The sequence below is a fragment of the Triticum dicoccoides genome, chromosome 2A (genome assembly GCF_002162155.2).
Source record: "Triticum dicoccoides isolate Atlit2015 ecotype Zavitan chromosome 2A, WEW_v2.0, whole genome shotgun sequence".
Lineage (NCBI taxonomy): Eukaryota > Viridiplantae > Streptophyta > Magnoliopsida > Poales > Poaceae > Triticum > Triticum dicoccoides.
In genome coordinates, this window is record NC_041382.1 from 768,365,229 (window position 1) to 768,378,322 (window position 13,094).

The 13,094-nt window shown below is 45.5% G+C and overlaps 1 pseudogene; it reads left to right on the top strand.

Annotated features, from left to right (window-relative positions):
* LOC119358399 overlaps nt 1-12,846 on the top strand; it is a 14,054-nt pseudogene extending 1,208 nt beyond the window's left edge.
* Nucleotides 12,847-13,094: the final 248 nt, after the last annotated feature.

The following is a 13,094-nucleotide window of genomic DNA, read 5'->3' on the forward strand; positions in this document are numbered from 1 at the left end:
GAACAGTAACCTTGCCGGGGGAGAGCTTGCCGCCGTGAACAGTAACCTGTCGGGGAAAGCTTGCCGCCGTGAACAGTAACCTTGCCGGGAAAGCTTGCTGCCGTGAACAGTAGAAACTGTCAAGGCCAATCCGACCAGATGCTGAAGATGGGCTCAAATACTTATCTTGATGGCTTCGGATGAAGAAGTGTTCAACACAGGAGTTGTTCGTAACGTCGAAACGGTCAACTTTGCTTTTGAGTCATCATCATCCGACGTAGTATACGACCTGCAGAGACGCTGCAAGAGTCGGACGGTCCAGTCAGCTACATGAACGAGTCCGACTCGAAATTAGAGATGACCCCGTGGAGTATTCAAGATGGCCTTATTTGGAAAAGTGATCAACATACGGATTGTTGGCCTCGTCGAAGCATACATAATTGATATTTGAACCGTCTCCATCGGAAGTCATATGCAGATTCCACAGCCCACGCAAGAAGCAAGACAGAAGATTTGACCAGATTCGGGCTGAATCCGAGTGGGACCAGAACTAGGATTCTAGGATGTGAATTGATGTAATTTTCTTGTAAGGAAAGCCTAGATAAATCCTTTGCTTGTATGGGAAGTCCAGCCGCCTCTTATATATGTTGGGGGTGACGGCCGATTGAACAACACACAATCGAACAAATCAATATACTGCTTTTTCATATACGTTTTATCTCTCCACCGTTTTTCTATCTCGTTCTTCGTTGTTCTTCGTGTTTGAGAGCTGCGAATTCCGATGCTCTAGGGGCGAGCGAATCGACCTAGGGAAGCCCATAGCCGCCGCACTCCTTGACGGGGTCCCTCCCGGGGGTGTGGGGTTTTCGGGTCTGCAAAAGCGCCCGTCGACTGTCTTGCGTATCGCGCTGTCGGCCGGGTCTCCTTTGATGTGAGCTGCGGTGCATCACCCCCGGCGTCGAGGGTACAGGTGACGTGTTCGTGTGTCAACACACCTTTTTGGTGACTCCGCTGGGGACGAAGATCAATCATCATCATCCACCATGTCCGATCTTCCCAAGCCATCTGAGGTAGACGCCGATAACATCATTAAGCCCAGTCTTGATGAGATATCGTCCGATTATCGCCAAGTCTATGAGGAGTACAAGAAGGCGCGCGAGGAGAAGGACCTGCAGGAGTTCCTTGCAAAATTCAAGAAAGATCGCCAAGGCAACATCACTCCGATTGAAGAAATCAAGTTCCCTCCTCTTCAAGCCGAGCAGGTTAAACCCGCTGTGAGTACTACCTTTTCTCCTGAGCAGTGGGTTGAGATTGAGAGTCGTATTGCTGATGGTAACAATCTGGTCTATCAAACTTTCATAGAAAATACCAATGCTCAGAAAAATATATCTCAATCATCTATTGGTAATGATGGTGTAGCTGCTAGTGTGCAAAACCCTAATCTAGCTTTACCTATCTCATCGGCGCCTCCCATGCCGATGACTTATTATCCTACTCAAACAAATCAGATTGTGACTGCACCTATTAATCCTATTATGAGCATGCCAAGTTCGGTGGCAACGCCGAACCAAACCCTACCTACAACTACAACCACTCGACCATTACCGAACTATAGTTTGGCATACATGCCACAGTTCATACCTACTGCTAGTAGTCCTACTCCTCCTATGCCGCTGCCACAAGTTGCATCGTCCACTATGGATGATGGTCTAGCTAATCTTAGAGAGGAGATGGCTAAGATGCTTCGGGAGAATTTTGGAGTTGAGTTACCTCGGAATCGGATTTACCGAAAGCCGTACCCCGAGTATTTTGATGCCATCCAGTGCCCTCCGGGATATAAGATTCCAGATTTTGTTAAGTTCAATGGAGAGGGCACAAAAACCACATGGGAGCATGTTAGTCAATACTTGGCACAACTAGGTGAAGCAGGTTCATTGAATGAATTGAAAGTGCGTTTGTTTCCTTTATCATTAACTGGTACTGCATTTTCATGGTTCTCTTCTTTACCACATGGTTCCATTCGGGTTTGGTCGCAGTTAGAGCAGAAATTTCATGATCACTTTTATAGCGGCAACAATGAACTCAAGTTGTCACATCTAACATCGGTTAAACAGAAGCATGACGAATCGGTCTCTGATTATGTCAAGAGATTTAGAGAAACGAAAAACCGGTGGTTTAGTTTGGTGATAACCGAGAGAGACTTGGCAGACCTAGTGCTGAGTGGTTTGAAAACTCCCATTAGAGAAAAGCTAGAAGGCTATGAGTTCTTAAATATTAACCAAGTCTTACAAAGGGCTTTGGCTCAGGAAAGCCGAAGCAAAGATCTCAAAGAAGTGCATAGATATAAAGCTGATCGACCAAAGATGAACATGGTGGAATATGATAGTGATCACTCGGACGATGAGGGTGATATTTATGCTACTGAATTTGTTTGGCCATCTAAAGCCAAACCCTTTACTTGCAATGATCTGAAACCGATTCATAAGAATCGTGATGAAGAAATGAAGTTTACTTTTAACATTGCCAAATGTGATAAAATATTTGATGCTTTGCTGCAAGCTAAAATTATTAGGATTTCTCACACTTTACCACCGTTTGAAGAGCTAAAGCGGCGTGCTTATTGCAAGTATCATAATTCTTTTTCTCATACTACTAACGATTGCAATGTTTTTCGACGACAGATATAATCAGCCATTAATGACGGACGATTGAACTTTTCTGAGATGCAAATTGATAAACAGCCTTTTCCAATGAATACCATGGAGTTGGAGGGGAAGAAACTACTCATTCGGCCAGAGGCTGCCGTATCTGCTAATAAAGCTAATGTCATTGTTGGTGAGCCTAGGAAAGACAAGGAGGGCGACAAGGCCTTGGGGAGACAGGTTGTGCTTGACAAGCAACCTGGTGGCAAGGAAATAATCAAAATCACCATCAAGAATCCTACACTCGGGGGGCAACCGCAAGTGCAAGAAAATATTCATGCTAAATTTGTCAAGCCCAAGGATCCAGAAGTTGACAAGTGGAAGACGAATGAAGCTAAAGTGCAGCGCAAGAAAATCAAGCCAACTTTTGATATGCTGCTGTCCAAGTATGCCAATCATGCAGCCGGTTCTAGCTCTAACTGGTCATCAAATTTGAAGTGCTCAAGGTCACCTCCTCAGGAAGAATTTCAGCATCATGCAAGGCCATATGGGTCGTGGGCGCCGGGACCATGGATGCCGCCACCCCCCTATGTGCCATACTACGTGGGAGGCTTCAATGGAGGATGGTGGCAGCCCCCAATGGCCCCTTATACTTTTCATCCGGGTTGGGCAAAACCAAGGAGGCCCGTTCATGAGAGACTTTCTTATCCCGCACAAGGCCGTTTGAACAATGGTGTCAATCGGCTAGTGCAAGTTAATCAAAAAAGGGTTGGCAAGCAAGAATGGCGTGTTAAGTCACCAGGTGCTGCAACGGTTGAGTCAAGCAAAGGCAAGGAAAAAACCGATACCGACTCACTTATCTTGGGCACAGAAACATTCGCCATACGACAGCTGATTGGGCCTAGCAATCTGACTGAGCCGATACTTGCTATCGCGCCAAAGCACTCGGCTAATGATCATGAAGCAAGCACCAGCCAAGTAAAAACGAGAGATCCTAAATACACTCAGCCAAAGTGGTGTCCTCCAGGGCTAACAAAGACACAAAAGAGGAAACTACAGAGGTTAAGGAGTCAAGAGATGGCAGAACAAGAGGCCGAGAAGCAAAGGGATAAGTTGTTCAATGACACTCGGCCTATGTTACCTACAAAACAAGTATGGAGGCCCAAACAAATACAAGATGCAGTGGCTTCTACACCTATCACAGCAGCACCTACACTACCAAAAAGGACAACGCAATCATTGCATCGTCTACGTTACCTATTGCTTCCTCTTCACTCGGATAAATTTCTGAATCGGTGGATGCACTTGAGGAGGAGGCTGATATGTTGGACTATGAGTCTACACCGGTTCATGAAGGTATGGATATCAATATGGTGTATTACTTGCCTGCTGAGTTTCGTGCTGTAGATGAGGAAGGGGAGGTGGCTCAGCTGGATTTTGGCCCTAAAAACGCGATATTCGAGAAGCCGAAAGAACAAGTAACGCATCTGAAACCCTTATATCTCAGAGGTCATATCAATGGGTCGCCGCTCAGTCGGATGCTTGTTGATGGTGGTGTTGTGGTAAACCTTATGCCCTATTCGGTCTTCAAGAAATTGGGTTTGCCTGATGAAGAATTGATCAAGACCAATATGGTGCTTAACGGGTTTGAAGGCAAAGAGAAAACTGAAGCCAAAGGTGTGATGTATGTGGAGCTTACAGTCGGAAGCAAAACTTTGGCTACTGCATTCTTTGTCGCTGAGGTGCAAGGTAACTACAACGTCATCCTAGGCCGTGATTGGGTTCATGCAAACCAGTGCGTGCCATCCACTATGCACCAGTTTTTGATTCAGTGGGTTGATGATGAAGTGGAAGTCATTCATGCGGATAACTCGGCATGTGTTGCTTTGGCCGATGCATCGGTGGATTAGCAACATCCCAGTGCTACTTGCTTGACGGGACGTGACTTATCAGAGTTTGATTTTCTCAGCGCAACCAAGAATGGTTTTGTGCCCGTCTCTTTAAAACCGACTGAATGCAATCGGCTCCAAGGTATGATATGTTTAAATGGATTCTAGCTCTGAGTGGTTACAAAAACGTCTTGTGAAATATCGGTCCAGCGAGAACGATATGTATGAGTCTATAGAGGAGTTGGATGACATGGATAAACTTGGACAAGGTTTTACGTCGGCTGATCCATTAGAAGAGGTAGATATTGGAGATGGTTCAGTCACTCGACCGACATTTATAAACAAAAACTTGAAAGCCGATTGTAAAGCTAAGTTAATCGAGCTATTGAAAGAATATGTTTGTTGCTTTGCATGGGAATATCATGAGATGCCAGGGTTAAGCCGAGAGCTAGTGGAGCATCGGTTGCCTATAAAGGCCGGTTTTAGACCTTATAAACAGTCGGCCAGAAAATTTAATCCGAAAACATATGACCGGATCAAGGAAGAGATCGGTCGACTGCTTGAAGCTAATTTCATTCGACCTTGCAGGTACGCCGAATGGATTTCTAACATTGTCCCAGTAGAGAAGAAAGGATCCGGCAAGTTGAGGGTGTGCATTGATTTCAGAGATTTGAATAGGGCTACACCCAAAGATGAGTATCCTATGCCAATAGCCGATATGCTTATTAATGATGCTTCTGGGCATAAGGTTATTAGCTTTCTAGATGGTAATGCCGGATACAATCAAATTTTTATGGCCGAAGAGGACATGTACAAGACTGCTTTTCGATGCCCTGGTTTCGTTGGTTTATTCGAGTGGACAGTGATGACATTCGGATTAAAAAATGCTGGAGCCACATATCAAAGAGCTATGAATTTGATTTTCCATGATTTACTCGGTATCATACTTGAAGTCTATATTGATGATATTGTTGTCAAATCGGATGCTTTTGAATCTCACTTGGCCGATTTGCGTTTAGCTTTTGAAAGAATGAAAAAGTATGGACTGAAGATGAATCCTTTGAAGTGTGTTTTTGGCGTGTCAGCTGGCAAGTTTTTGGGTTTCATTATTCATGAAGATGGCATAGAGATTGATCCCGAAAAGATAGAGGCTATACAGAAAGTGGAGGCTCCAACATGCAAGAGAGATATGCAAAAGTTCCTTGGCAAGGTCAATTATTTGAGAAGGTTCATAGCTAATCTGTCAGGGAAAGTTGATGCATTCACTCCTATCCTTCGGTTAAAGGATGATGCTGATTTCACTTGGGGGGCAAAACAGCAAGAAGCATTTGATATGATCAAGAATTATTTGTGCACTCCTCCGGTGATGAGAGCACCCAAGCATAGGGAACCCTTCAGACTTTATATTGCAGCAGAGGAAGAAGTTATTGGTGTTGTTCTAACTCAAGAGACCGAAGGAAAAGAGCATGCCATCACTTATTTGAGCCGCCGCTTATTGGACGCAGAGACAAGGTATACATTTGTTGAGAAATTATGTCTATGCTTATATTATGCTTGCACAAAACTGAGACATTATTTGAGTGCTTGTGTAGTAGCTTGTCAAACCGATGTCATTAAATACATGTTGCATAGGCCAAATAGTGGTAGAATTGGCAAGTGGGCTTATGCTTTGATTGAATATGATTTGGCTTATGAATCTCTAAAGTTCATGAAAGGCCAAATTGTTGCTAATTTCATTGTTGAACATCGGATTCATGACAAGCATGCTGTTGATATGAACCTTATTTCATTAGTACCATGGAGATTATACTTTGATGGGTCAGTTTGTAGCAATGGCCAAGGTGTTGGTATTGTTTATATATCTCCTCATGGTGCTGTTTTTGAAGCCTCATGCCGCTTAGAATATTTTTGCACAAATAATCAAGCCGAATATGAAGCATTGTTATTCGGCCTAGAGATGTTACTTGCTATAGGTGTTACACATATTGAGGCTTATGGTGATTCGTTACTAGTGGTACAGCAAATATCCAAAGTCTTTCAGTGTTTGGACGAATCACTTAATGTTTATCTTGATAAATGTCTAGATATAATCTCTACTTTGGATTGTTTTAGCATTGCACATATATCTAGACATGACAACTGGAAAGCAAATGAGTTAGCACAACAAGCATCTGGATACCATGTTGATCATGGCATGTTTCATATTTCTCAAAATCTGATGGCTTGTCTTACCAGTATAGAAGAGGCCGAACCAGAACCCACTGATTCGGTCATTAACAAAAAATCTAGTGCAGGTGACAATTCCGACTGGAGGAAGCCTATTGTTGCTTACTTGCGTAATCCGAGTAAAAGGGTGGACAGGGCTGTTCGGCGTATGGCTTTTAAATATACTATGAGGGATGATGATCTTTATCGCCGAACAGTTGATGATGTTCTTTTAAAGTGCTTGGATGAGGACGAAGCAAGAGTTGCTATGGGAGAGGTACATGAAAGCATTTGTGGTACTCACCAGTCAGCTCCCAAGATGAAATGGTTATTACGACGTGCTGGGTTTTATTGGCCGACCATGATTAATGATTGCTTCAGATATTATAAAGGGTGCGAAGCTTGTAAAAAATTTGGTGATATTCAATTGGCTCCCGCTGCTATGTTGCATCCTATTATCAAGCCGTGGCCTTTCAGAGGATGGGGTTTAGACTTTATTGGGAAAATCCATCCGTCTTCTTCAAAGGGGCATCGGTTCGTATTGGTGGCAACTGATTATTTCACTAAGTGGTCTGAAGCAGTACCTCTCAAGAACATGACGCATACGGAGGTAATTAAATTCATAACCGAGCACATTATTCATAGATTCGGTATTCCTCAAACGTTAACTACAGATCAAGGTTCATCTTTTATGTCACACCAAGTCAGAGAGTTTGCCGAATCTTATAACATAAAGTTGCTCAATTCCTCCCCATATTATGCCCAAGCTAATGGACAAGCTGAGTCTAGCAATAAAATTTTAATCAAGCTCATCAAGAAGAAGATTGAGGATAATCCAAGGAGATGGCATGACTTGTTGTCTGAGGCATTATGGGCACATAGAATCTCAAGGCATGGTGCTACGAAAGTGACTCCATTTGAGCTAGTATATGACCAGGAGGCTGTTTTACCAGTGGAAGTAAATTTGGATGCTTTGAGAATAGCCAAACAAAATGATTTATCGACAATAGACTTCTATAACTTGATGATGGACAACATTGATGAGGTTGCTGATAAATGTTTGGCTGCTTTGAATGCCATAGAGAGAGATAAGTTGAGGGTGGCAAGGGCTTACAATAAGAAAGTCAAGTTAAAGAATTTTCAAGTTGGTGATCTCGTCTGGAAAGTGATTCTACCGATTGGTTCAAGAGATAGAAAATTCGGGAAGTGGTCTCCAAGTTGGGAAGGTCCTTTTAGGATTACAAGAGTTGTTTCCGGAAATTCATATTTGGTGGAATCAATACAGGGGGCATTGTTACCTCGAGCTCTCAATGGCAAATATTTGAAGAAGTACCACCCGAGTGTGTGGCAGGAAGCCTAAGTGGGCAACGGCCGATATAAGATTATTGCCCTTAGCACAAAGATGGCCGATAAATAATTATCGCCCTGAGAAAAATAAATGGTCGATGGAGTGTTGACATCGTCCTTAGAACAAACATGGTGCAAATTATTTTTCGGCATGCAAGCTTTGCCGAAAAACAGGGGGCCTGTGTTGACACCTGATTTTGGCACAATGCAGAATGCAATGGAGATGGCCTCAAATGACAAAATATTCTAAATGAGAAATTTCACATTGCCGAGTGGAACAACTTTGATGTTTGGACCATAATCATTCGGCATCATATCAAAGACCAAAACTACACTCAGATTGTCATGTTTAGGTGTTCTGAGTGCTTTTTGGTCAAGTACGCCTCCAGGACAATCTCGGATGAAGGAATGCTCTCCATGAATTGTCTTCGTCTCGTCGAATCGGTCGATTTTGATATAAAAATCATCTCACTCCGAGTTCGCATGCAAAAGTTAGAGCTATCTGGATGCAGCCCTGTCAAGAGGCGAAATATGACGCGGAAGGCCAGACATGTCTTGGCAAGTGTCTGATGTAATGCGTGAGTGTTTTGGCCCAGAAGATGGCCTCGAATCAGAAAACGTTCAACACGAAAGTTTTTCGTCTCGTCAAGACGGTCAACTTTGCTTTTGCACACATTTTCATCCGAGGTCGTTTACTGCCTCAAAGACCTTGCCGGGGAAAGCTTGCCGCCGTGGATAGTAACCTTGCCGGGGAAAGCTTGCCGCCGTGAACAGTAACCTTGCCGGGGAAAGCTTGCCGCCGTGAACAGTAACCTTGCCGGGGGGAAGCTTGCCGCCATGAATAGTAACCTTGCCGGGGAAAGCTTGCCGCCGTGAACAGTAACCTTGCCGGGGAAAGCTTGCCGCCGTGAACAGTAACCTTGCCGGGGGAGAGCTTGCCGCCGTGAACAGTAACCTGCCGGGGAAAGCTTGCCGCCGTGAACAGTAACCTTGCCGGGAAAGCTTGCTGCCGTGAACAGTAGAAACTGTCGAGGCCAATCCGACCAGATGCTGAAGATGGGCTCAAATACTTATCTAGATGGCTTCGGATGAAGAAGTGTTCAACACAGGAGTTGTTCGTAACGTCGAAACGGTCAACTTTGCTTTTGAGTCATCATCATCCGACGTAGTATACGACCTGCAGAGACGCTGCAAGAGTCGGACGGTCCAGTCAGCTACATGAACGAGTCCGGCTCGAAATTAGAGATGACCCCGTGGAGTATTCAAGATGGCCTTATTTGGAAAAGTGATCAACATACGGATTGTTGGCCTCGTCGAAGCACACATAATTGATATTTGAACCGTCTCCATCGGAAGTCATATGCAGATTCCACAGCCCATGCAAGGAGCAAGACAGAAGATTGGACCAGATTCGGGCTGAATCCGAGTGGGACCAGAACTAGGATTCTAGGACGTGAATTGATGTAATTTTCTTGTAAGGAAAGCCTAGATAAATCCTTTGCTTGTACGGGAAGTCCAGCCGCCTCTTATATATGTTGGGGGTGACGGCCGATTGAACAACACACAATCGAACAAATCAATATACTACTTTTTCATATACGTTTTATCTCTCCACCGTTTTTCTATCTGGTTCTTCGCTGTTCTTCGTGTTTGAGAGCTGCGAATTCCGAGGCTCTAGGGGCGAGCAAATCGACCTAGGGCAGCCCATAGCCGCCGCACTCCCTGACGGGGTCCCTCCCGGTGGTGTGGGATTTTCGGGTCTGCAAAAGCGCCCGTCGACTGTCTTGCGTATCCCGCTGTCGGCCGGGTCTCCTTCGACGTGAGCTGCGGTGCATCACCCCCGGCGTCGAGGGTACACGTGACGTGTTCGTGTGTCAACAAAAGCGTTTTCTATTATGAGACAGCGTGAGTACTTTGTTTTGCCTGCCCGATCGAGTAGTGTGCTCATTGCTTCTGGATTAGGTGCGAAGAGGATGTGATTTTTGGACTCTGTAGTCATGGCTCCTCGATTTTTTTTTACTTTCCCTTCTCAACTTGTCGGTAGGAACGCTGCCGTTGCCATCGCAGGACACTGGTAGAGGTAGAGGAAGGAAGACATCCTAAATTAGCCCATGACTGGCCCAGCCATAGGGCTATATATTTTGTGTCCAAGTGTTGCTTCCACTTGTGCACGCGTCTCGAGTTCAACGGAAAAACCGAATTTGACTCTCCACCATGCAGCAGCGACCTTTGCTCTTTTGATCTCTGTAAATCGTTCTAGGAGAAGACATTTTGGATATTTAAACATTTACTACATACAGACTGAAACAAGTAAACAAACATATATACTAAAATGCGTCTATATACGTACATCCACTTCAGAAATAAAGTTAGAACATTATAACCTGGAACGGAGCGAGTACATCAAAACATAATAGGAGAAGATTAAGTACATGGTCCACAAAGGATAACGGCCTACCTACGGGGAAAATCTACGGGCTAACCTCGTGGAGGGAATCTCGTTTCATGTTGTTGAAAGAGCCTCACACAATGCTTCGAAAGTTTCCCCGGCAGTTGCATGCATGCACGCCACATTATTATGTTGGGAAGTATTCTTCCCGTATATCTAATACTCCCTCCATCCACGAATAAGTGTACATCTAGTTTTTGTTTTAAGTTAAAGTTTTAAAACTTTGACCAATTTTCTAGAAAAAAATAAAAGCATTTATGACACTAAATTAGTATCACTAGATCCGTTTTGAAATGTACTTTGACAATATACCAATTTGATGCCATGTATGTTACTACTATATTCTATAAAGTTAGTCAAAATTTTAAAACTTTGACTTAGAACAAAAACTAGATGTACACTTATTCATGGACGGAGGGAGTATTATTTGAACTTACAGTTAATCATTTGCGTTGCATGTACCAACAGGGCCAATATACCACAAGGGTGTGTACCACTTGTTCTACCAGTACAACCCACTTGGCACGATATGGGGCACCGGCAACCTCTCTTGGGGTCACTCCGTCTCCCACGATCTCGTCAACTGGGTCGCGCTCCACACCGTGCTCGACCCCACCACCCCCTTCGACGCGAACGGCTGTTGGTCAGGCTCCGCCACCGTTCTCCCGAGCGGCGCCCCAGCCTTACTGTACACCGGCATCGACGCCCATAAGGTGCAGGTGCAAAACATCGCCTTCCCCAAGAATCCTGCTGACTCATTCCTCCGTGAGTGGGTGAAGCCCAACTACAACCCTGTCATCCCGCACCCGTCCGACGTCCCTTGCGACAGCTTCCGCGATCCTTCGACGGCGTGGATAGGCAGCGACAGCATGTGGCGCATCATCGTTGCAGCCAAGGTCGGCGGCCCCATGGGCATTGCCTCCACCCTTGTCTACCGGAGCAAAGAATTCCGACGTTGGAAGCGGAATGCCTCACCGTTGTACACGTCACGAGCTGCCGTCATGGTCGAGTGCCCGGACCTGTTCCCAGTGGCGGGTCCAGACACGGAGGAGGGGCGGCTCGACTACGCATTCATTGCAGAGAACGGTGCTGCGAGGCACGTGCTAAAGCTGAGTGTAATGAACACGACTCAAGACTACTACGCGGTCGGGAGGTACGACGACACGGCGGACACCTTCACGCCACAGGTGGACGTGGAGCACGACATCGACGATTGTCGAAATTGGCGTCGCATCGACTATGGCCATGTGTACGCATCCAAGTCCTTCTTTGACGCGGGGAAGAACCGACGCGTGTTGTGGGCGTGGGCCAACGATTCCGATAGCTAGGCCGATGATATTGCTAGGGGTTGGTCCGGCGTCCAGGTGCGCCACCATCGTACCATCGTCCGGTCATTCTGCGATTAACTAGTCATCCTCATCAATTGGCTATTATGTGTGTTGCATCCAGACGGTTCCGAGGAAGGTGTGGCTAGACGGTGATGGGAAGCAGCTTCGACAGTGGCCGATTGAGGAGATCGAGACGCTGAGGAGGAAACAAGTCATCGGCTTGCTCGGAGCGCAAGTGAACGCCGGGGGCATGAACGAGATTATTGGTGCAGGTGCACAAGCTGACGTGGAGGCTGTCTTTGAGATCCCATCTCTGGAAGAGGCCGAGAGCTTTGATCCCAACTGGTTGTTGGACCCGCAAAAGTTGTGCGCAGAGAAGGGTGCGTCCGCGCGGGGCGGGGTGGGCCCATTCGGGCTGCTCGTCATGGCCTCTAGCGACTTGCATGAGTACACATCCGTCTTCTTCAGGATGTTCAAATACAATCAGAAGCCCAAAGTCCTCATGTGCACCGACCTCACAAGGTATAGAACACAACTTCCCTAATTAAGATGGTTTTTTCCAATGTTGCAAAGTGAAAATTGTATTGCTTCACCTCGTATCTGCTCCAACAAATGATGAGTAGATCGACTACGAGAGCCAATGTGTACAAGCCGTCATATGGAGGCTTTGTGGACATGGACATCGAGGAGCACAAGAGGAGTATATCTCTTAGAACACTGGTAAAACTCTTTGATCCTTTGCTTTGTTGGATGCATCAAGTGAAATTCAGTTACAATGTGTGAGTTACTTCTCTTCTTCCAACAAATAGATTGACCATTCGGTGGTAGAGAGTTTTGGAGGCGGGGGGCGCACATGCATCACGACACGTGTTTACCCTAAGCACGTGGAGAAGAGCGATAGCCACATGTACGTGTTCAACAACGGGACCGGTGTTGTGAAGGTGTCCAGGCTCGAAGCATGGAGGCTGGCAACGGCGATCATAAACGCCGTCCCTGGTGGGTCATAGCATCAAGTGTAAATAATTATTGTACACTTTCCAGTGTAGGAATAATGAATGTCGAGCACTTGGAGAGCTTGTAGTATCACAGGGAGCTTTATTATCTACAACTCTTGCATATAATATTACTGTCATCGATCCTTGATTTTCTTTAGTTTCCCGTCTCAGCTTGTCGGTAGGAACGTTGCCATCATTGGGCACTAGGTGATTTCGTAAATCTTAAAATGTTATGTCGGCTCAGTCTCTCGGAAGTGCTC